This window comes from Cyprinus carpio, chromosome B12 (assembly GCF_018340385.1).
Source record: "Cyprinus carpio isolate SPL01 chromosome B12, ASM1834038v1, whole genome shotgun sequence".
Lineage (NCBI taxonomy): Eukaryota > Metazoa > Chordata > Actinopteri > Cypriniformes > Cyprinidae > Cyprinus > Cyprinus carpio.
In genome coordinates, this window is record NC_056608.1 from 3,031,649 (window position 1) to 3,052,982 (window position 21,334).

A 21,334-nucleotide genomic window follows, 5' to 3' on the forward strand; every position below is an offset into this window, starting at 1 on the left:
CTTTATAAAGTCTAATTTAGAATGAACTTTTCACTCTTGTGTTTTTTCTTAAAACTTTTTTTTTTTTTTACCGGGGGGGAGTGTTGTGTATGTGTTTGTTTCTTTTGTTGATCTTCCAGACCCTAGGCCCTCGGTGCATCCACCCTCGGACCGCGCCGCAGAGGAGGAGAAGAGCGCCGGCTTCCACCAGCTCTCAGGCCCTTGATGCCCGCGGTGCGATCATAGGATGCACTCAGGAGGATAAAGACGAGTCCTTCTGTGTTTGCTGTGCTTGTGTGCGCGGCATCGACTTCTGGCTTTCCACATCTTTAAAATGTTTCTCAACCTGGAAGGACAGAGACAAGCGGGTCATAGTTAGTGATCTATATGACGGCTGTACAGGAGGATGCACCAAGCACAGCACAAACATGTCAACACCACCGATACATCCCAGGTGGGGGGAGAAAAAAACTTCCATAATGCTCTATTTTCATGCACTACTTTTATACTTAATATACTAAAAATGATTCTTAAGATCATCTAAGTGTGCTATTTTGGGACACCATGAATATAAACTAAAATGCACTTTTAACATACTCTCTCTATTTAAAAAACTATTTAGCTACCACTTGTAGTACACTTGAACCATCTTTAATGCACTAGTGCACTCAAGTGTACTACAAGTGGCAAATTAAATAAATTTTTAAATACAAAGATGTAAACTAAAAACAACTTCGATTAAAAGACTGATCTTGGGATTTAAGAATCAATACGGATTCATCAAAATGAACTAAAGCAAGAGAAGAATGGTCAACCCAGCCCTTGTAAAAACACAATTAGAAGTGCATTTTATTCCATTTTTCCATCACTGGCACCAAAACGCCAATTTCACACCGTTGAGAGAGTATGATGTGATCAAAGGGTGGCACTGCATTGTAGCAGTATTTCAAGCATCCATCTATTATAGTTATCTATTTGATGTATCTCACATTTTGAGACTGAACGTAAAAATGACTGCTGCCTTTTCTTTTAACACTGTCCATCTTGTGAAACCTAGAGATGTGTTAAAACAAACTGTCACTGAGATGAAGGACCGCATGATACTCACAATTTTGCGTACATGACTTAGAGCACTTCCCTCTTTGCCTTTGCAGTTCTCCACCTGGTATGGTGGCGAGATTACGACATCATCCATAACAATGATGTTCTTCTCCTGCCATTTACAGTCTTTGATGCTGGAAAACAAAGAGATCAGACAACAAACTGAAGACGGACCCAGCCGCGAGCAACACCATCTCACTGATCAGGTGAAGACAACACACATTTTATGTTTGAATGTCTAGGCTTGACTTCTCACGTGTTTTTTTAGACATTGTACTTGAATGCGATCATCATAGCAAACCCACTTTGTAGAATGTGGAAGAAAACTACTTCCAGGCTACAGATCTCACACGCTTTTAATCTTCAGCCAAACGTATTCAATGCATTTGTTTTCACAGTGTATATAAAGTTGGCAACTCTTACGTTTTGTGTATGGTCTGGAATAATTGCTGGCCCTCGACGGACACCCCAGCACTGATTGCATAGGCTTGGGACAACTTGTCTTCCTTTTCTGTCCTTGCCCGACTGGCAAGCTGTGGAAAAAAGACATGTCAAAATAAGCCAAAACTGACAGACCTTCTCCAGAATGTATTATTCACTGTCACATGTTCATCTGGTGGAGATATGGGAAGTGTTTCGAGCCACTATGATTGTGTGTCGGGATGAACCGGATCTTCAGCCGCTGAAAATTATCACTGTGCATTAACTCAAGCACAACTGCACTTCATGAAACTGACTTCACACAGTTGTGTTTTGGCTCAACTCAATATTTTAATTTTGAAAGAACATGTTTCAACGAAGTAGACCAAAAATAACTTTTGATGCTTGTTCAATTTCCTTTTGTTAGTGAAGTTAATCCAACAATTCTTTACAACCAATTTAATTAATTTGAGTTGAGAGTACATAAATGATTTTACTTGTGTAACTAGGAAGTGGATTTCCCCTTCCCATCATGCTTTGCACAGGGCTGGATAACGAGAGTAAATGTTGAAATAAAATGTTATTTTATGCAGTTTTTTTAAGATTTCAGAATTGGAAGAGGTATTAATGTTTAATGCTCTTTTATGATTGTATTTAAGTGTTTGTGGTAGGTTAGTGTTTGGGGGGGGCTTGGGTTGAGGACCTGCGATCATGAGATGAAGCTGTATTAATAAAATAACTACTTTGGTCACACCATGGATGTAACAAAACCGTCTTACGGCTAACACCTAGAGTTAAGTAAATTGAATGTATCATTTCTTTGAGAGAGTGCTTAGAAGGATTTCTGCCTAAAACGTTATTTTCCAGTTAAATGTTGTAGTTGGAATTTCATCAAGCATATAAAAAAAACTTGTCATAAACGTATCCATTTCATTTAAACTAGATTTGATCCAACTCCATTACGTTTCATTGCATGAATGTGTTTTTTATGAGTTGAGGTTCCACAGTTATTGGATTGAAATCCTGTCCTCAATTAAATTGAGTTCAATGAATTATTTTTTTGAGTGTATAACTTCTGTCCAATTTTATTGTGTTACACTCAGTATAAAAGTGTTGCGATTTTTAAATTCAGTATCATTCAAATTGAGTTAAATTTAAAAAAAAAAAAAAAAGTCTTACAAAATTACTTTGTATTATTTAATAAAATAATAAATAAATCATTACAAAGCAATTTTGGTTTCGGTTTTCAGCCAAGAGCATCCAGAGTTTTTGGTGCATCCCGAATTATGTGGGAAAAACAGCACAGGATTAATATGATAAATAAAAATACAATAGATGTGGAGCAAATACTAACATTTAAACAGCAGTATTAGCTGTCTACCAATTAATAAACTGTAAGGCAAGGCTGATGTCTGGAGCGTATAAGCTTATAAACCAATGCAAAGTTCACAATAACATGTTTTCCACACTAGATAACGATGCCTGGCTATTAATGATATTAGTAAAGGGGTGGTCACACTAGACTTTGAATGTGTGAAATTTTTTCGGACACCGCTGCGAATGGGCGGGAGCAGGTTAACGGTCTCCCCTCAGTAATCACAACATGGATTAATGTGCTTGTACTGTGCCTTTTGCGTCAGCATTGAAAGTGTTTTATTATGTTTTACTCTCTGACTGTCTCTTTCCATATATAAATACATACACACTAAGCAATAAAAAATTATAAAATGTGTCCTCATTCAAATGTACCATCTGTTCCTGTTTCCATTGACACTGCAAACCATGCACCTTTTTTTTATAATCTTTTAAAGATGTATTATATAAAATAGGATGCTGCGCAACGGCTAAAATTAGCGCTTCCTTAATTTTTTAATTTCTGTACAGAGAGGTCACGCAGTGACGTATCGATATTCGACTGGTCCCACGTCTTCACGTGATGCAAATTCGCAGGTCAGAGTTCACCAAACTTGAACTTTGGAACGCAGCGAAATGCGAAATTTTCAGGGGGCAGGGTTTCATATTTTATTGAAGCATCCCCGGGCGCCGCCATTGGCTAGCGGACCCCCACCTGGTGTTAGCATCCCATTGACTCCCATTCATTTTGGCGTCACTTTGACAGTGAATAACTTTACATCTGAGTGGTTTATTTGCCATTCATTATTTCTAAAGAAACACGAAAATGTATAAAAGGCCCCAATTACCTTGTATCTTACGTTATGGCCCCGTAGACGCAGTTTTTTTTGTAAAAAATAGGCTAACGATTGCATCATAACCTGCGACTCTGTCGCACAGTAGAGAAATTACCGTATGGACAGGAGGAGAAGCTCGCAGGCAATCTTTTACTGTCTATGAGGCTATCGGGGGACGTGGAGGCATGAAGTCAAGGGAGAAGCCCATAGAGAGTCCATAAAAAGCAAGGGGACAAAATTTATTCAACAACGTCTGCAAGATTCGGTGGGTGATTCAGATTTCTCTTGGCGCAGCGATTAGAAGACTTACAATTGTCAGACAGGTTGCTCACGTGACATCTACGTCATCAAGCTGAGTTTGAGTCTGCGCAGTACGCTCGACCCCCAGCAAGTGCGTGCTTCTAATTGAGTTCACTTGTCTCCGTTGAATCCAACGGGCTCGCTGTGTCCATTTCTTTTACTGTCTATGGACATTTTTCACATGAGCTTGCATTTCCGGTCTGACGCATTCGCATGCGTATGAATGGAAGTCAATGGAACGAAAAGTGCAGTGTGACCACCCCTTAATGAAAAAACACACTTTGCAGCAAGCAACTGAAACTAAACTTCACCTTGCGTGGCATAAAAACGACACTGACACAGGGATGCATGATATATCAGCCTCCATATCAGTATCTGCCGATAAATGATCATTTTTACTGTTCTTGTCTTCAAAACAATAAGAAAATCTGTCCGATTAGACACTTCAGATTCACACTGATGGTTTTAGTTTCCTGAAATATGATTGGAATCACTTCGAAATTGAAAATATAGTTAAGTGTAACGTGCAGGGCAAGTCTGTCATAAAGCCTACAACATTACTGAAAAATATTATGGAATTTTTTTGCAGCTGTGTTTCAGAGAATTGATTTAATTACTTGTATAACTTTAATTATTTTCATTTTTTGGATAAAGAAAGTTGGTAATAGATGAGCTTCCCTGAGACTGTTTCTGAACTCAAAACTTGTGATATCTGTGTCATTGTGCTGTGTGATAAAAGTGTGGTCTTTACTGTGGCCAGCCTAAGGCACACCTGTGCAATAATCATGCGGTCTAATCAGCATCTTGATATGCCAGAGCTGTGAGGTGGATGATTATCTCGGCTCACTAACACAGATTTAGACAGATTTGAGAACAATATTTGAGAGAAACAGACCTTTTGTGTTCATAGAAAAAGTCTTAGATCTGAGTTCAGCTCATGAAGAATGGGAGTAAAAACAAAAGTGTTGTGTTTATAATTGTGTTCAGTGTGTATATTAGCATCCATTCACACCAACAGATGATAACATTCTGTGTACCTGAAGCTTTTAAGTTTTAAAGTCAGATGCGTTCTGATTGGCTCACACATGTTTTTAATTACGACGATATGAAGTGTAAATGCGATCTTACCTTGCTAATATTCAAGGATGCTAGAGGAGGAGGAAGGTCTCAGTGCGGTCATTTGATGACGTCCCACGTCTGAAACATAGGCTAGGTTCACCAAGATGACGTCGCTGAGGTTGGGCTTAGCGCTGGAGGAAGGGCATTCTGGGAGGAGAAGGGTTAAGGAGAAACCACACCGACACATGCAGAGAGGATTATACTAACGTTATCTTAAAAGTTGAATCTTTGTTTGGGAAATGAGTTTTTCTGATCATGGAGAGCTACACAGCAGACACATGTTCTTCTTTTAACACCCAGACGTTTAAAACCAGCGAAGAGTCCATCTAGAAAGCAAAACTGTGACTAAACCAACATGAGTAATCGGTTCAACAAGTGTACAAAACATAAGATGAGGGAGAAGAGACAGGCTGAACACGTCAAGGTCACACTTATACACACGCGTGATTAACAGAGAGATGACCTCTCATGAAGATCAACTGAGACCGATCCATTCATCACTACATACATCACAGTTTATCTTTAATTCATTCATTCTCACACACATTGCTCAGATGATGCTTCACCATTCAATCCTTCTTTAACTCAAAGCACAGTGTTATATTTTACACACACTGATTTCTAAGACATCTTCATGCTAAACCCCCGTCACACACGATCTTCCTCATGCCTCCGTCATCTCAAGGATATACTAATATTAAAGTAGAACGCCTTTTAGAGCAATTGTAAAAAAAAAAAAAAGTCCACTTTGCAGTGAAAATTTAGCTATTTTTTAATAAAAATAAACCTTACAAAAATAAATGAACTTTTAATATAATGAAGGTTTCTTTCCATACATAGTTTTCAGAAATCATGTTAAAATATGATCATCAGGCCTTTAACCCCTTTAACTGACACTCACATTTCTGAACATAGGCTTGAAAGTGCACTTTCCAAACTAAAGTCTTTATAATTCATAACCAAAAACATTTTATAACATAACCATTTTCATGGTCTGATTTTAAAATGGGTTTTAAATGAATTTTGAGGTTTTAAGTTGATACATAATTTCTGATTGTTTCTGAAGTGTGACAGAGAAAGAGGCAACGAAGAAGACTTTTTTTTGACAAGGTCAGAACTCCTGCGATGATGATGTAGATTTTTGAGGGTGCACTCTTGTCATGCATTAATCTATTACTTTTCCTAAAAACATTGGTAAAATATTTTAGGAGTCTTACACCTTTCCAACGATATATAGTTTGTCATGATTAGATGAGGATTTAGTGAAGTAAACATAGGCGTCCCGTAGTTAACAGGTTAAGGAATGTTTTTTATATATATATATATATATATATATATATATATATATATATATATATATATCTACACACATACAGACACACACACACACATATATATATATATATATATATATATATATATATATATATATACACCACACACGCGTGACATTTGAAGCGCATGTCGGGAGTGTCAGTTATACACAGGTATAGCAGCGACTTATCTTAACACCTGTTTGGTGATATTTTCTACATTAAATATACATCGAACAGAATGTGATGGATCTGTAACTGCTGTGAGCAGAAACTGAGGAACACGAGCACTGATCTGAGAACAGCAGACACAGCTCGTGTGTTACAGTAACCCGAGCCACACAGTCTGGAGGATCTCTCTCATCTCTCCTGCAGTAATATCTGAGGGAATAAATCACGAATATACCGTGAGACCGCGAGCTGCCGTCAGCGCACCGGAGAGACGTTAGCTTAGCGCGCTAAAGACATCAGCTCACGCGGCTAACGCTGTCGGCCGAGCACACGCTAATCACCACGCGACGCACAAACAACACGCGTTCAGCGATCGACACACACCGAACCAGCTCAGCTCGGACCGGGTGCAGACACCGCACGGAGAGTAACGGGAGCGGGCGCTGAATGAGGCCGCTAGCGCAGACACGCTCGCGGAGCCGCCGTTTAAACACACGCGCCCGAGGACCAAGGATACTCAGAGTCAGCATCTTGGACGGATAGTCGAAAGCCAACCACCTCTCCCTGCAAGCGCTGGCCTAAACAGGTGAGTGGCAAGAGACATGGCTCCCGACGCTGAAGTACTCCCCCGGTCCCGGAGCCGCCATCTTCTCCGCCAGGACACCGGAGCGCCAGCTTTACGTAGACGCACGTGACGTAGACGCAAGTGACGCAGACAGGAAAGAGGCCCAACCGTCAGACTGAGCAGAGCGTGAGATAAATAACAAAAATAAAAACAGTATATAATTAATGTAATATATTAAACAGCATAAATACAGAATTAACATATATAGGCCTATATAACAAAACAACAACAACAACACAAAGTTAATATTTAGTCAGTTACATGGGTTTTGAAAAGCTTTTGAATCGTTTCGATCGTTTTCATAAGATTCTTATTTTGTATTTTCACGATTAAAAGTGTTTCAAAGGCACATCTTAGTAATATTTCACTTATTTTATTCCATTTATTCTAAGCAATTAAAATGTACTAATACAAAAAATAATTGAAGAGATTAATTCGATTAAAAATAATTTTGTGTTTCAGAAAAGTTTGGATACTTTAAGAAGTAAAATATTAAATATTGATTCTAATTCGTATGATTTTAAATAAATGTTTATCTATTTTCAAATGAATAAATAAACACTGTACAAAGTAGTCCTAATATTTATCTACATGTGCAAATTTATATAGTACAGGGTCACTATATATAAATATATATATATAATATATATAGATATATTATATATATATATATATATATATATAAAACAAACATATATAACAAATATATCATCTCTCTCTATCTCTCTCTCTCTCTCTCTCTCTCTATATATATATCATATGTATCTATCTATCTATCTATCTATCTATATATATATATATCAAAAGAAATGTACAAATGTTTAAGTAAAGTGTATATTTTAATGCTTCAAATAACTTTCCTGAACATATAATGTCCAAATCTGGGTGAACTGATGCTCCATCATCATCATCATTCAGTGTAACAGATATGTGAAGATTCAACAACCTGCACTTATTAAAATACAGAAAACTAGAATTCTATCATACTAAATTGTATCATCATATTTTAAATTATTAAAACATCTTGCTGACAATTGAACAAAACCTATTTATATTTATTTAATATAATACATTATTAAGTTATTTTAGTTTTCAGTCACATGATCTGTTGTAGGAATAAAATAATCGTTTTGAACTCAATTTTAATGAGTTGTGAATGGGATTTTACGCATTAAACATTACAAGTAACTCCAGTTACCTTATCAGATTACTTTATTTAAGTAACTGGTAAAGTAACGCATTACTTTTTAATTTAGAAGGAAATATCTGAGATACTTTTTTCAAATAAGTAACAGCAGTTACTTTGTTTCCATGTATTGAGTGACAGCTCTGGTGTTGCCATGGAGACAGTAATCAGGAGTAAGTGCAGAGTGTTGTGTGTGAACATGATCTTGTTCTGTAGTTCTAGACTAAATATGAACATGTGTTTACTTTTATAATTGTATGTAATTTTATTGTTTGTTTGTGTCTGTGGATATGGACTCAGTGAGAACATGTCAGAATATTAGACAAACCTGGGGGGGGGGGGGGCAATAATTAAATATGCTAAATATGCAAATATCATTTATGCATTTAATTCCATTTTATTAACCAGTGTGTTTGCTACTGACCTTCGATGATCCACTTCAATCATACTAATAAGCAAAAATAAAACATTTGTGTTTAATTTTAGTGAACTTTCTTCTTCTGCATCATATTCTTCATGTGATTAGTCTGAGCAGCGCCCTCTACTGTACAGACGTGAATTTACATTTCCTTCAGCCAGAGGCGCATTCATTCCACTTTTGGTGTGAAAGGACTTTTACATTTGTCAAAGAATAACTTTTTATATTAAAAACAAACAAGCAAGCCCTGCCCAGATTTAAAAAGTAACTCAAAACTAATGTAATTAATTACTTTCCATAAAAAGTAACTAAGTAATGTAATTAGTAACTGTTTTTTAGGGAGTAACACAATATTGTAATGCATTACTTTTAAAAGTAACTTTCCCCAACACTGCTTATTTGTATGTAAGACTGACTAAATCATCTCTCTCGTACAGTAAGATATTAGCTGCAGGGCCGTATCTGTTGTTTTTGGGATGTTTAGGCCTTTCTTGAATCTTCACCGTGGCTCACTCACCACATCAAGTCATTGCAGGTCTTTTTTTGGGATGTTAAATGTTTTATCTTCTTCACTCTCTCCACAGGGGTGTTGCTGGGGACTCTTCTGCTGTTCTTCTTTCACTGTAGCTTGTCTTTGCTGTTTGGAGCTCTTCTGATGCACGGAGCCCTGCACAAGACCGGGCTCGATCTCTCTCGGTGGGTACAGTGTTATAAGAGTAAATATTGTATAATAAATGTACATTTATTTAATTTTTCTCAATTGTTATTAAATGGTTTTACGCAATATCACTGGCATCAGGTAATGGACCATGAAAAAATCAGCTGACCACTAATTATATCATATTAGGCCTCAAAATATCACATATACATTGCATAATTACTTCACCAGTACCATATAGTAACTAATTTAATGCAATCTGGAAAACTTGATCAGATGTCACAAATATATTTATTATTTTTTTTTGTTTGTTTGTTTGTTTTTTAAGGTTGATTGTAAATTTCTTTATTTATTTACATTACCAGTCAAAAGCTTTTAAGATTTTTATTTTTTTTAGGAATTCTCTTCTTCTCACCAAGCCTGCATTTTATTTGACCAAAAATACAGCAAAAGCAGTAATATTGTAAAAATATATTTACTATTTAAAAATTCTCTGTGAATCTCTGTTAAACTGTAATGTATTTCTGTGAGGCGCAGCTGTAATTTTCAGCATCATTACTCCAGTCTTCAGTGTCACATGATCTTCAGAAATCATTCTAATATGATGATTTGCTGCTCAAGCAATGTTTTTATTATTGGTGAGCAGAAGAGGATTCTTTAAAAAACAAAAAAGAAAAGAATAGTGTCATTAAGTTATATATATATATATATATACAATAGAAATCTGTCAAATCTGTGATAAATTCAAAAGTAATCTGAATGCATTACCTAAAATGTGTAATCCAATAGATTACATTAACTACAGTTTTGTCATGTAATTTGTGATTGTGCATAGAGTCTTACAGTATATATATACAAATATACATATTGTATGATTGTAACAAACTTGCTTTATAAGCAAAAATCTATGTTCTGTCTTGGCAAAGTGGGGAAAAACTAGATTTTTTACATTTTGTGTGAACACCACAGATACGTTCATTTGGGCCAGTATTTGCAGATTATGATCCCAAGGTGTCTCAAGGTGTTGCTAACCACCACAAATAAAAAAAAAAGGTCCAAGTCCATAGATATGGCTGGAGGAGTTATATAATTCTCCAGGGGAAAATTCTAAGTTTGATTAGTGAGAAAGGTAATTTTCTCAACAACCAGCATGATTTGAGGTATCATATGTGTCTGTTTAAAGGAATAGTTCACCCAAAAATGAACATTTGCGGAACATTTACTCACCCTCAGTTCATCCGAGATCAGGATGTTTGTTTCTTCATCAGGTTTGTAGAAATATAGCACTGCATCAGTGTCTCAGCGATGGATGCTCTGCAGTGAATGGGTGCCGTCAGAATGAGAGTCCAAACAGCTGATAAAAACATCACAATAATCCACAACCTTTCACTTCTCAAGACATTAACTGATGTACTGGAGTGCTGTGGAGACTTGTGGATTATTGTGATGTTCTGACGGCACCCATTCACCGCAGAGCATCAGTGTGAAAAAGTCTGATGTAACAAACTCATCTACATCTGGATGAACTGAGGGTGAGAAAACTTTGAACTCAAACACTTACGATTCTTGTTTTGATTGATGAAATGATTTGATTATTAGCACTTCTGTAACATCTGTGTATAAAGTACAGTAAACTGCAATAAAAGCAATTTTAGGAGCTCGATCAGTTATTTCTTAAAGCATATAAAAATGACAAGTGACAAGATAAAAACACATTCTGGTTTATTGAAGTCATTAAACGTTGTCACAGCGCTCTGAAAGCTCACATTTTACAGACGAGAAACTCTGCTTAGCAAGCAAGTACATGAAAATCAACTCAAATCCAACTGAAAAGATTATAAAAAAAAAATGTCCAAACCCTTCAGAGGTAAATGTCACATCTCTCCTGTTGAGTTTGGTGGAGATTTCTTTTTTCGTCAGGTGTGAACTTTATTTCTGTTTAGTTCCTTGACATACAGCAGATTCACGAATGTCTGTGTATGTTGATTTCAGAGGGGAATGGAGGATAAATCATGCGTCAGGTTATGTACAGCAAAAATAGCTTGCACCGAAAAACCACACATCAGAGTCCTGTGTTCCCAAGTGTTATTTATTTAGCTTTCCCCCAAAGTTGACCATGAGGCATTTCTCGATTCAAGCAAGTTTACACTGACAGCAATAGAAAGGTGAGTATGGTTGCCTTTAAAGACAAGCTGTCTAGATATCTGTCCACATAGTGTATTTGTTGATGAAGATCTGACCAAAGCCACATTTAAGCTCCGCATGTTAATAATATCGCCATTCTGAAGCAGAGACCTTTGAACGGAACTAGCATGAATATTGTATTTTTACACAACAAATGCACTATTTTAAAACGGCTGGTTTGCTGCTTTTTCGGTGGTGTGGTGACGCCACTGAACTGTGTTTGAGGCGTGAGGTTCATCAAGTCTTTCTCACGCTGATTCGATGACGCGTTTGCAGATTTAGTATGCATGAACACATTTGGCCACTATATACAGCAAGTACACTGCGCTCTATAAAGGCTGTTATATACACTTTTTAAAAACATAATTTTGCTCTTTTATATTATTGTTCATTCATTTGCTTGAAAAATTAGAATTGCACCAAGGACAATAACTGCTATTTTATTTCTAGTAGTACAACTAATCACAGGTTATTTTTCCAGCGTCCACTGAACGTCCGTTAGTAACGTTTGACTTCCCATCCCAGATCCAAAAACAAAACAGAACAAAAAAACATCTCCAACCCCTTCATATTCACATTCCATATAATCCTTACAAATGAATAAAGTGCTCTCTTTCGTCATAGTGTCACAGACAGACCAAAGTTACGAATAAAAGTTTAGAAGTTAAAACAAACATACTTCACTTGATATACTAATGCTTCTCTGTGACAATGCAAGATTCCATTTCTTAGAACAATAAAGGAACTGAAAATAGAGAAGGAATTCTATTACTACCTTGCAAACGCTCCCCCTGAAACTTTGTTGCGTAGCACACATACTGTAGAGTTCATAAGACGTCTATGGTGTGATACATTCCTCCACTTGAAATGCGTCTGGATTGGCACTCCAGTACTTTGTAAATAATTATTTCATTTAGTAAATAAAGACTTAGCAATATCCACAAAATGCGAGGGTTACTTGAAAATCATATTAAGCTTATACCCACGAAAGTGCTTTGAACTAATATTATTGCCACTCTTACAACTGTGAATTTTGACACAAACAATATTTCTGCTCGGGAGCCAGAATTGTAAGGTAATAAGTGTAATCATAATAATCTCCAGTCATAAACTCTGAATCATTATTTTGAAAATATCTGATGCCATTTCCAAAAGTCCAAATCAATAGATACATAATTAAAGACAAAATAAACCTGACACAAAACCGCTTGAATATTTCTACACATCATATAACTTAATTAGAAATATTCCTCTTATTCTTCTATAACTACAACTTAATTTTTCTGAAACAGATTTGCACTTTTTACAGTATTGAACAATTCAACAATATGATGTCCAAAATGCCTGGCAAATTTGTTTAGTTTCATTGGGAAGAGAGAGAGAAGGAGTTTTTAGAGAGAGAGGGAATGAGTTCAACACACAGATCGCCAGTTGTGTTTCCGCTTTAGTGCTGGGAACGATGGGAAGACACACTATTCCTCTGTTGTGGAACGTCAATAAATGTGCTTTATAATAATGTGCAGAGCTTTAAAGAACTTTTTTTTTTCACTCCAATGCTCCAAAAGGGGGCTGCCAGGGTATCTGTACCTGTCCGGCACCCGAGTTCTAAGGTTTACCAACAGATTGAGTTGACTTAAACTAGGCACAGGTAATTGTACACAACTTTTGTAACACAGTTTTTTTTTTTACTATATTAAAAGTGTTTCTACTATGTCATTTCCTCTATTCAAAATACTGGCTTTAATAACCTCCACCTACACATTCACTGTCACTCACACCTTATGCCCACCCTTTTGGGTGCCTACTAAACATTTGACTCCACAAAGGGTCTCTTTGGTTTGATGGGCGAGGTGGGACATTGTCTGGCATCGCGGGAAAGCTGGCGGTACATCTTCTCCTGGTACGCCTGTGCCACGGGCATTGTTCGTGCCACCTTAACATCCTGGTACGTCGGCGCCTGGCTTACTCGCTCCAGGAGGTCTCGATCACGGGCCCCTCCGTTGACAAGCTTGCCCAGGGAGGAGGGCTGGGGCTGGACGTAGTACTCCTCCTCAAGCATGTGTCCGTTCTGGGCATTATTGGTCTTATTGTAGTAGGCAATATTGCCTAGAGATGTAGGTGGGCTGTAGGAGGAGGCTGTGGATGCCTGGTGGATCAGATTACCAGGTGACGTGGGGCTAGTGATAACTGATTCCAGAGATGACACAGGCCAGGCCCGGGAAGGCTGGTGGAGGTACTGCTGCTGAGTCCTTGCGGTCTTGTCAATGATGCCCATGAACGGAGTGGTCCGGGATCGGGCGGGTTCGCCCGAGTACAGTCCGCTCTGAGAGGGTGACAGGGCAGATGGCTCATCGAAGCTCCGTTCATATGCAGTCTGCAGCGGGATTTCCATTTGAGCCATGGAGGACGACGGCCTGAAGCCAGGGGCTAGATTGCAGCTGGAGCCTGAGGAGATATTACCACTAGATGGGGAGAAGCGAAGATTTACGCTCTGGGAGTGGATAAGTGGTCTGGGGGTTAGTACATGCTGTTTTAGGTCACTTGTGTTGGCACTGATAGGTCTGCGCACTAGGTGTGGGATCTCCGGAGAGCCCAGCTGGCACGGTGGCAGAGCAGAAGCCGCCACCGCTCTTTCGAGTTCGTGCTTGGAGACTGGATAGTATGCCGCTGACTGACTGCGGCTTATCTGGGGGGTTTGGCTGAAGCGCATGCCTCCGGGTCCCCCTGTAGCTGAGCGGTACGCCGAAGCGGGTCGCTTAGGGATCTCATCTTTCCCAAGTTTGACTCCAGAACACCAGCAGGCCCACCTCGGCCCCCATGCTGACAGAGAGCTCCCACACTGAGGCTGGATTGCACTTGAGACATGGACCGACCATCCAGCGAGGGTTGGTACACCAGCCTCGGTTCTCGATCTCTGTCCCTGTCCACATCCATTGAACTACCTTGGTACCTACTGCTAAGCGGATGCGCCAACTGGCTGTACATGCTGTTACTGGGCTGGTTAGTGCGGACGATTTGTGCCATTGAGGGCTGCAGGCGCAGACCCTGAACCTGGTGGTGCTGGCTGGTCTGAGAGCTCTGGGAAGGTTGCGACTGGAGTTGGAAGGACCGCTGGCTGCTCATCTTCAACAGTGGCGATTTAGGGCGGCTAGGTAAAGGATCCTGCTGGTAGCGGACCGGTGAGCCAGACTGGGAACGATACAGACACATGTTCTCGATCGGAGGCTAACCTCTGAACGGAGCCCCACGCCTAAGAGGAGATGGCGGAGGACTCTGGTAGTCCATCCCCTGGTTCCCTCCACTGCCAATGGGTGGAGGGCTGAAGCGGTAGGAGGACTGATGGGCTGGAGAGGTGTGCGGTGGACTCTGGCGTTAGTGGGAGTTCTGATGTGTTGGAGAGACATGGAGAGGTGGACTGGTAACTGTGATGGGTAGGAGATGACATAGAGGAGGAGCTTGGGTGGAACTCGAAGGCATGCCCTCCAGATAGGTACCCAGTGTCATGATGGGGTGGAGAAAGGGGTGGACTGCATATAATGGCAAGGCTTGAAGCGTTCGAGCGAATGTCAGAAGCAAGACCAAGGACACGGCCTCTAGCTCTTGTTCAAGGAAGTCGTCATCCTCAAACAAGTCTTGGACGGGCTCCATGTCATCCAGTCTTGGCTCAGGAGGAGGGGTATGATGAGGGGGCTCCTCATCTTCCTCCACCGGAAGGGAGATGGTGGTGGGGATGGAGGAGGCTCAAGCTCTGGCTCCTCTGATTGGGTAACTTGCCTGTACTCCTCGTCCACGCGCTGAAGGAGGCGCTGGATTTCACGACTGTTGGGACACAGCTTTATGGCTTCCCTCAGGTCTTCTAGTGCTTCCACGAATTGCCTATAAAGCGGCAATGGAAATATTAAGCCACCAATAAGTTAACTTGATGTGTGAAGCCCTTTTCACACTGCCAGTGACTTTGTCACTAGGCTCTGTCCTGTGAAGATGCTTGTGTGCGTTTCTAGCGCTGTCATTCTAATGTCATTGGTAGACTGCACGTCTGGACATATCTTTAGAAAATGCTATCGCAACTTTATATATTGCTGGTAAAACTAAGACATCATTCTAATTTAGGGCTGAATGATTAATCGAAATCAAAACAAAATCGCAAATTTGGCTGAATGCAATTATTGAATCATAAAGGTGCCAATTGTTAATTAAATAAATATATGCACAGCATCAGTAGTAAATGCTGTTCAATCTCTGCGAGTTTGAGTCACTCGATTTTTTTCTCCCAAACTCATTCTAATTTGACTAGGAATTAAAATTTATTTGAGAGTGTTGTTACATAAACTACAGCAGAGCGTGGTGTATTAAATCATTAGCCATTTCTAAACTGCTCGCTGCATCATAAAATTAACAACTCGAACCATCGATGTATGAATCAAACTCACTAAGGCTGCCAACAGTTTCTTTTCCATGCATCATTTTTTAAATCCATGTCTGTGGTTACAGTCATATCATATAAAACAGTGAAATCGCTCTGGAACCTGCACTCGGGACGGTGACGTTTGAGCCACTGACAGATTCTTCACTCCTATTGGTTGTCTCTAACGAAATTCGCTGTTCATTTTCATGAAGCTAAACTATTCTTGACTTTTGTCGCTTGACACACCTACATTCTGTCGCCAAAGGTCGCTCGTGTCACCAGAAGTCGCCAGCTCTCCATTGAAAATGAATAGAATCATATCGCCTTGTCTCTGTGTGTAGCTGGAGGTGTGAACAGGGCTCAAGGAAATAAACAATGGAAGAACCCTACCTGCTGCTACGCTTGGCACGGGCTCTAGCATAGAATGCCTCGTAAGACTTCGGCTTCAGTTCCAGAGCCTTGGTAGCAAACTCTTCCGCCATACCAAAGTCCTGCAACCAAAAAGGGTGTATTTCATTTTTGTAATCTGGGGGTTGACATTTCATTATTTTGCACAGTTGTACTAGAAGTACATCAGCAAGGTTCTCACGACATGCCTCATACTGCAGTTCCAATATTACAGCATCACGCAAGCTTTATATGCAGAATCTTACTGTGCACTAGAATGAGAGTATTTTAGCTGTTCTCACATTCATTTTCCTCCGACAGCGAGACAAGTTCAGGAACAAAGACACTTTGAGCTCCTTAAAGGCCTTCAGGTCCTCACTTAATCCTTCTCTGGGAAATTTCTTCAGAACACGGTAGCACTGAGCTGCCTCCTTCACTTTACCCTTCTGCAGGTGAAAAGATGATTGACTGTGTAAATACACAGAGCCAGGGACTTAGTACTAGACAAAATCTGTGCAAACATCGAGTAAATCTGACCTTGTAGAAGCCATCTCCTTCCTCTAAAAGTTTACTCAGTAGGATAATCATGATGTCAGGTTTCGATGTCGCCATTGCCCAGGTAGCAGGACCTATGGGTAACAGGATGTTTGATGGGTCAAAATGAACAACTGGTTTGAGGAGGAAACATGGGGAGAGACGGAGGAGTGCAGAGAGCACTCAGGAGCAGTGTTGATGGTTACGCATTACAAGTAACGCATGTTACGTAATCAGATTACTTTAAGTAACTGGTAAAGTAATATTACTTTTTAATTTAGAAGGAAATATCTGAGATTTTTTTTGGAAATATGTAAGTGTATTTTTTGTAATGAGTGTTAGGTGTTAATTTTTCTGGTTTTGTTGTGTGGAAGGTATTGTGTTGTAATTGCAGAGTGTTGTGTAGTTTTTACTCTGTTTAGAACAAAAACAAAAAAACAGATTCAGTGTTCCTCAAAATGAATAAAAACAGTCAAATGCAAACTCAGATTATTATGCAAACCTGCAATAATTAAATATGCTAAATAAGACAAATATCATCTATGTATTTAATCCCATTTTATTAACCAATGTCTTTACTAATGACCTTCGATGATCCACTTCAATCATACTAATAGGCAAAAATGACACATTTGTGTTTTAGTTATTTTTAGTTATTGCTGAATGGTGTTGAACTTTCTTCTCCGGCATCATATTCTTCATGTGATTTGTTTGAGCGGCGCCCTCTAGTGTACAGACGAGAATTTACACTTCCTTCAGTCTAAGGTGCATTCATTTCACTTTTGGTGTGAAAGGACTTTTACATTTGTCAAAGAATAGCTTTTTTTATACTAAAAACAAACAAGCAAACCCTTCCCAGATTTAAAAAGTAACTCAAAAATAAAATATAATTAGTTACTTTTTGTTTTAGGGAGAAACGCAACTTTGTAATGCATTACCTTTAAAAGTAACTTTCCCCAACACTGCTCAGGAGTCATAACACACAGATGAAGGCATGGACAACGGAATGAGGATGCCTTCAGTTCTCATTCCCTGTAACCTTTCATTTTTAACACTTTAGGACAGTTTAAAGTGCCAGTTAAACCTGCGGCACCCAAACACAGCCCTGCACACAGAACGGAGAGCTGTCGGGATGTCTGAAGGAAAGCGAGATGCACAAGCATTACCTCCTTTACGCCGACTCGGCAGCGTCTGACATCCTGAGGTTTCAGAGGTCAGGGTTTGTGAGAGCGAGGGAATGAGGATTGGGTTGCGTGAGAGTGAGATGGAGCGGGCGGCACAAGCACAGGTGGTGGTGAGAGTGGTGTGTGTTTAGGTGAGAGGAAGCGAGAGCGGCAGGAAGACGAAGTGAAGAGTGATGCAGTGGCCGTGGAAGAAAGGTGAGGGGGACACACAGAAAAAGCAGCCGTGAGTGGTGGGGAAATAAGAGCTTCGGCTGAAGAATGAGAAAGTAAAAGTAAAGTCAGCTTTATCTCCCTATAAAAATGGGGGATAATTCAGCTTTAAAGCCTCTCTTTGCATGTTTTAATGATATTAAGGAATGGATGGCAGCAAATTTTCTTCACCTGAATGAATCTAAGACTGAAGTGAGTTCTCCTGAACTTATAATCAATTAGTTAGGCCCCTTTAATTCTAAGGTACATAATCATACAAGGGGTCTCAGAGTCATTTTTGATGCAAAGTTAAAGTTTGATAAGCCTATCAATTCTGTGATAAGAGGTGGGGTTTTTTCCCCAATTAAGGAATACAGCGAAATTGAAACCTTTGATATGCATGCTTTTATCATGTCCAGGCTGGACTGTTGTAATTCATTGTACTATGATGTTTCTCTTGCATCAATTTCACGCCCGTATCTGGTTCAAAATGCTGCTGCCAGGCTTGAAAAAAAAAAACTGGGGACTAGGAAATTTGTAAGTATAACACCAGTATTAGCATCCCTTCATTGGCTTCCAGTCAAATTTAGAATTCAGTACAAGTTTCTATTATTTGTTTTTTAAGGGTTTAAATGGACTGGCACCAAGTTATATTAGTGAACTTCTCCAGCAGCATACATCATCTAGGCCCTTACGATCTGTACAAAGAGAAAGAGAAACAGGTAGCGAGTGAAATCAAAGGCAAACACCACAAACATAACGAGACACGTAACCAAGAGTCAGTGAAGTATGTGGAGCAGCCGAGCACAAGCTGAGCTACATGAAAACACACACACACACACAGGGATTTACAGTCATGTCTAATTTTGTAGACCAAGCTAATGTACATTTCTCTCCTCTAAGCCATTTGGGGATCATAAGAGATTTCTGCTTTTACTACGCTTTTAAAGTTTAAGGAAACCAGCTACAGGAGAGCCGTTTGGGGATCATCAGAGATTTCTGCTTTTACAAAATAAAACGTCTCCAGAAGCTGATTGCCTCAAACTTTTATGTTTTCTCAACTTTTGATTTTTTTACAGTGTTTAGACAAAACCTGAGCCACATTAACACTGGGGTAAGTTTACATGCACTGATTGAATCCAGTCTGATTTCACTTATTCGTGAATATTTCACATATTTTGACAGTCCACATTTGATGCTCTACTAACTAGAGTACTAGTAGACTATGGGCTGGATTTACTAAACAGGGCAAAGTAGCATTAGAGCGCAATTCCATTAAAGCGCAGATGGGAGGGAAAAATTCTGTGTGTGATTACTGGTTTTGTGCTCCAAGGTCACATATGTGCATCAAAGCACTGCATGTGCTGTATTTTTGAATCCAAATTTGGAAAACAAGTCATATTCAAGTGTTCAAGCATAATTATGTCACTACAAAACTACATTACCTCTTTCAACAGATGGAAATTAAATTCAGTTCAAACTCAATAGGATCGAATGAGGGGTTGACGTGGCTTTTCAATCAGTCTGATGACTTGGTTACATGTAAACTGTCATACCGATTTTTGGCTCCTTTCTTTTCTTCAGCAGGGCGAGCACCACAGACGTGTTTCTGCAGCCGACGGCGCGGTCCAGAGGACGCATCCCACTGTAGTCCACATGCTCGATCAAAGCCCCGTGATCCGCCAGGAACTGCACCTGAGACCAGCAAAGAGCAGAGGACAGGAGGAAGCTCACATTACATTCAACACACTGAAGTCTGAGTACAAACTGCTGTGGATAGTCCTACACTTACTTAAGTGTTCAAAGTTATGAACAAATGTTCTTCCATTAACATTAACGGAAAGTTGACTGGTCTGTAATAATGTTTTCATAACTTCAGCAAAAAACCATAATTTATTTATAGTTCATGAAAACCTTTTTTTCCTGAAATGTTTTAGTTGGACTTTTCAATGAATGTTTTTAAATGATAAAATGGATTTTTTCCTTATTTTTCTTTTATGTTATAATAAAATATATTTTTTTTTTTTACATGTTTGCAGAACATAATGTTTTATAACTTAATGGGAATGCTAGGCTTCAGAATATATTTTGTTGGTTGGGCAGTGAGCTGTCTGTGTAGACAGCATTTTAAAACTTCAATAACAATATACACATACTATAATATGCATTCTTTTCACAGAAATTTAGAAGAATTGTTGTTCATTTTACAGTAGCTGATGTGTATAATATGGATGCCTATATTTGAACAAATTAAACTGTATTTGGAAAAATATCTGAAAGTAAAAACTTGATACAACTGCTTAATATGTACAATGTTTTTCTGTATTTCTGTATATACCCCTGACATGTTTGGTTATATGTAATATTGTTTGGACAATTTGCTTGGTTCTATATATATATATATATATATACAATATATATATATATATATATATATATATATATATATATATACAGTACAGGTCAAAAGTTTGGAAACATTACTATTTTTAATGTTTTTTTGAAAGAAGTCTCTTCTGCTCATCAAGTCTGCATTTATTTGATCAAAAATACATAAAAAACAGTAATATTGTGAAATATTATTACAACTTAAAATAATAGTTTTCTATTTGAATATACTTAAAAAAAATAATTTATTCCTGTGATGCAAAGCTGAATTTTCAGCATCATTACTCCAGCCTTCAGTGTCACATGTAACATCCAGTCTATCACATGATCATTTTAGAAATCATTCTAATATTCTGATTTATTATGAGTGTTGGAAACAGTTCTGCTGTCTAATAGATTTGATGAATAAAAAGGTTAAAAAAGAACTGCATTTATTCAAAATGAAAAAAAAAAAATTCTAATAATATATATTCTAATAATATATTTTCTTTACTATCCCTTTTTATCAATTTAACACATCCTTGCTGAATAAAAGTATTGATTTAAAAAAAAAAAAAAAAATTACTGACCAGTAGTGTATATTG

The 21,334-nt window shown here is 38.6% G+C and overlaps 1 long non-coding RNA gene and 2 pseudogenes across 3 annotated transcripts; 1 reads left to right on the forward strand and 2 right to left on the reverse strand.

The window, feature by feature from the left end:
• Nucleotides 1-232: 232 nt before the first annotated feature.
• LOC122139048 lies at nt 233-7,281 on the reverse strand (annotated as a pseudogene).
• On the forward strand, nt 7,258-20,065 carry LOC109046437. Of its 3 annotated transcripts, XR_006155954.1 has the most exons (5): nt 7,258-7,343; nt 9,406-9,517; nt 18,050-18,193; nt 18,305-18,368; nt 19,950-20,047. It is a non-coding gene; the product is annotated as an uncharacterized LOC109046437 (long non-coding RNA). The 3 variants fall into 3 exon arrangements; XR_002010555.2 differs by lacking the exons at nt 18,050-18,193; nt 18,305-18,368 and having other exon boundaries at nt 19,947-20,065; XR_006155955.1 differs by lacking the exons at nt 18,050-18,193; nt 18,305-18,368 and having other exon boundaries at nt 19,950-20,062.
• LOC109073026 overlaps nt 12,690-21,334 on the reverse strand; it is a 49,596-nt pseudogene continuing 40,951 nt past the window's right edge.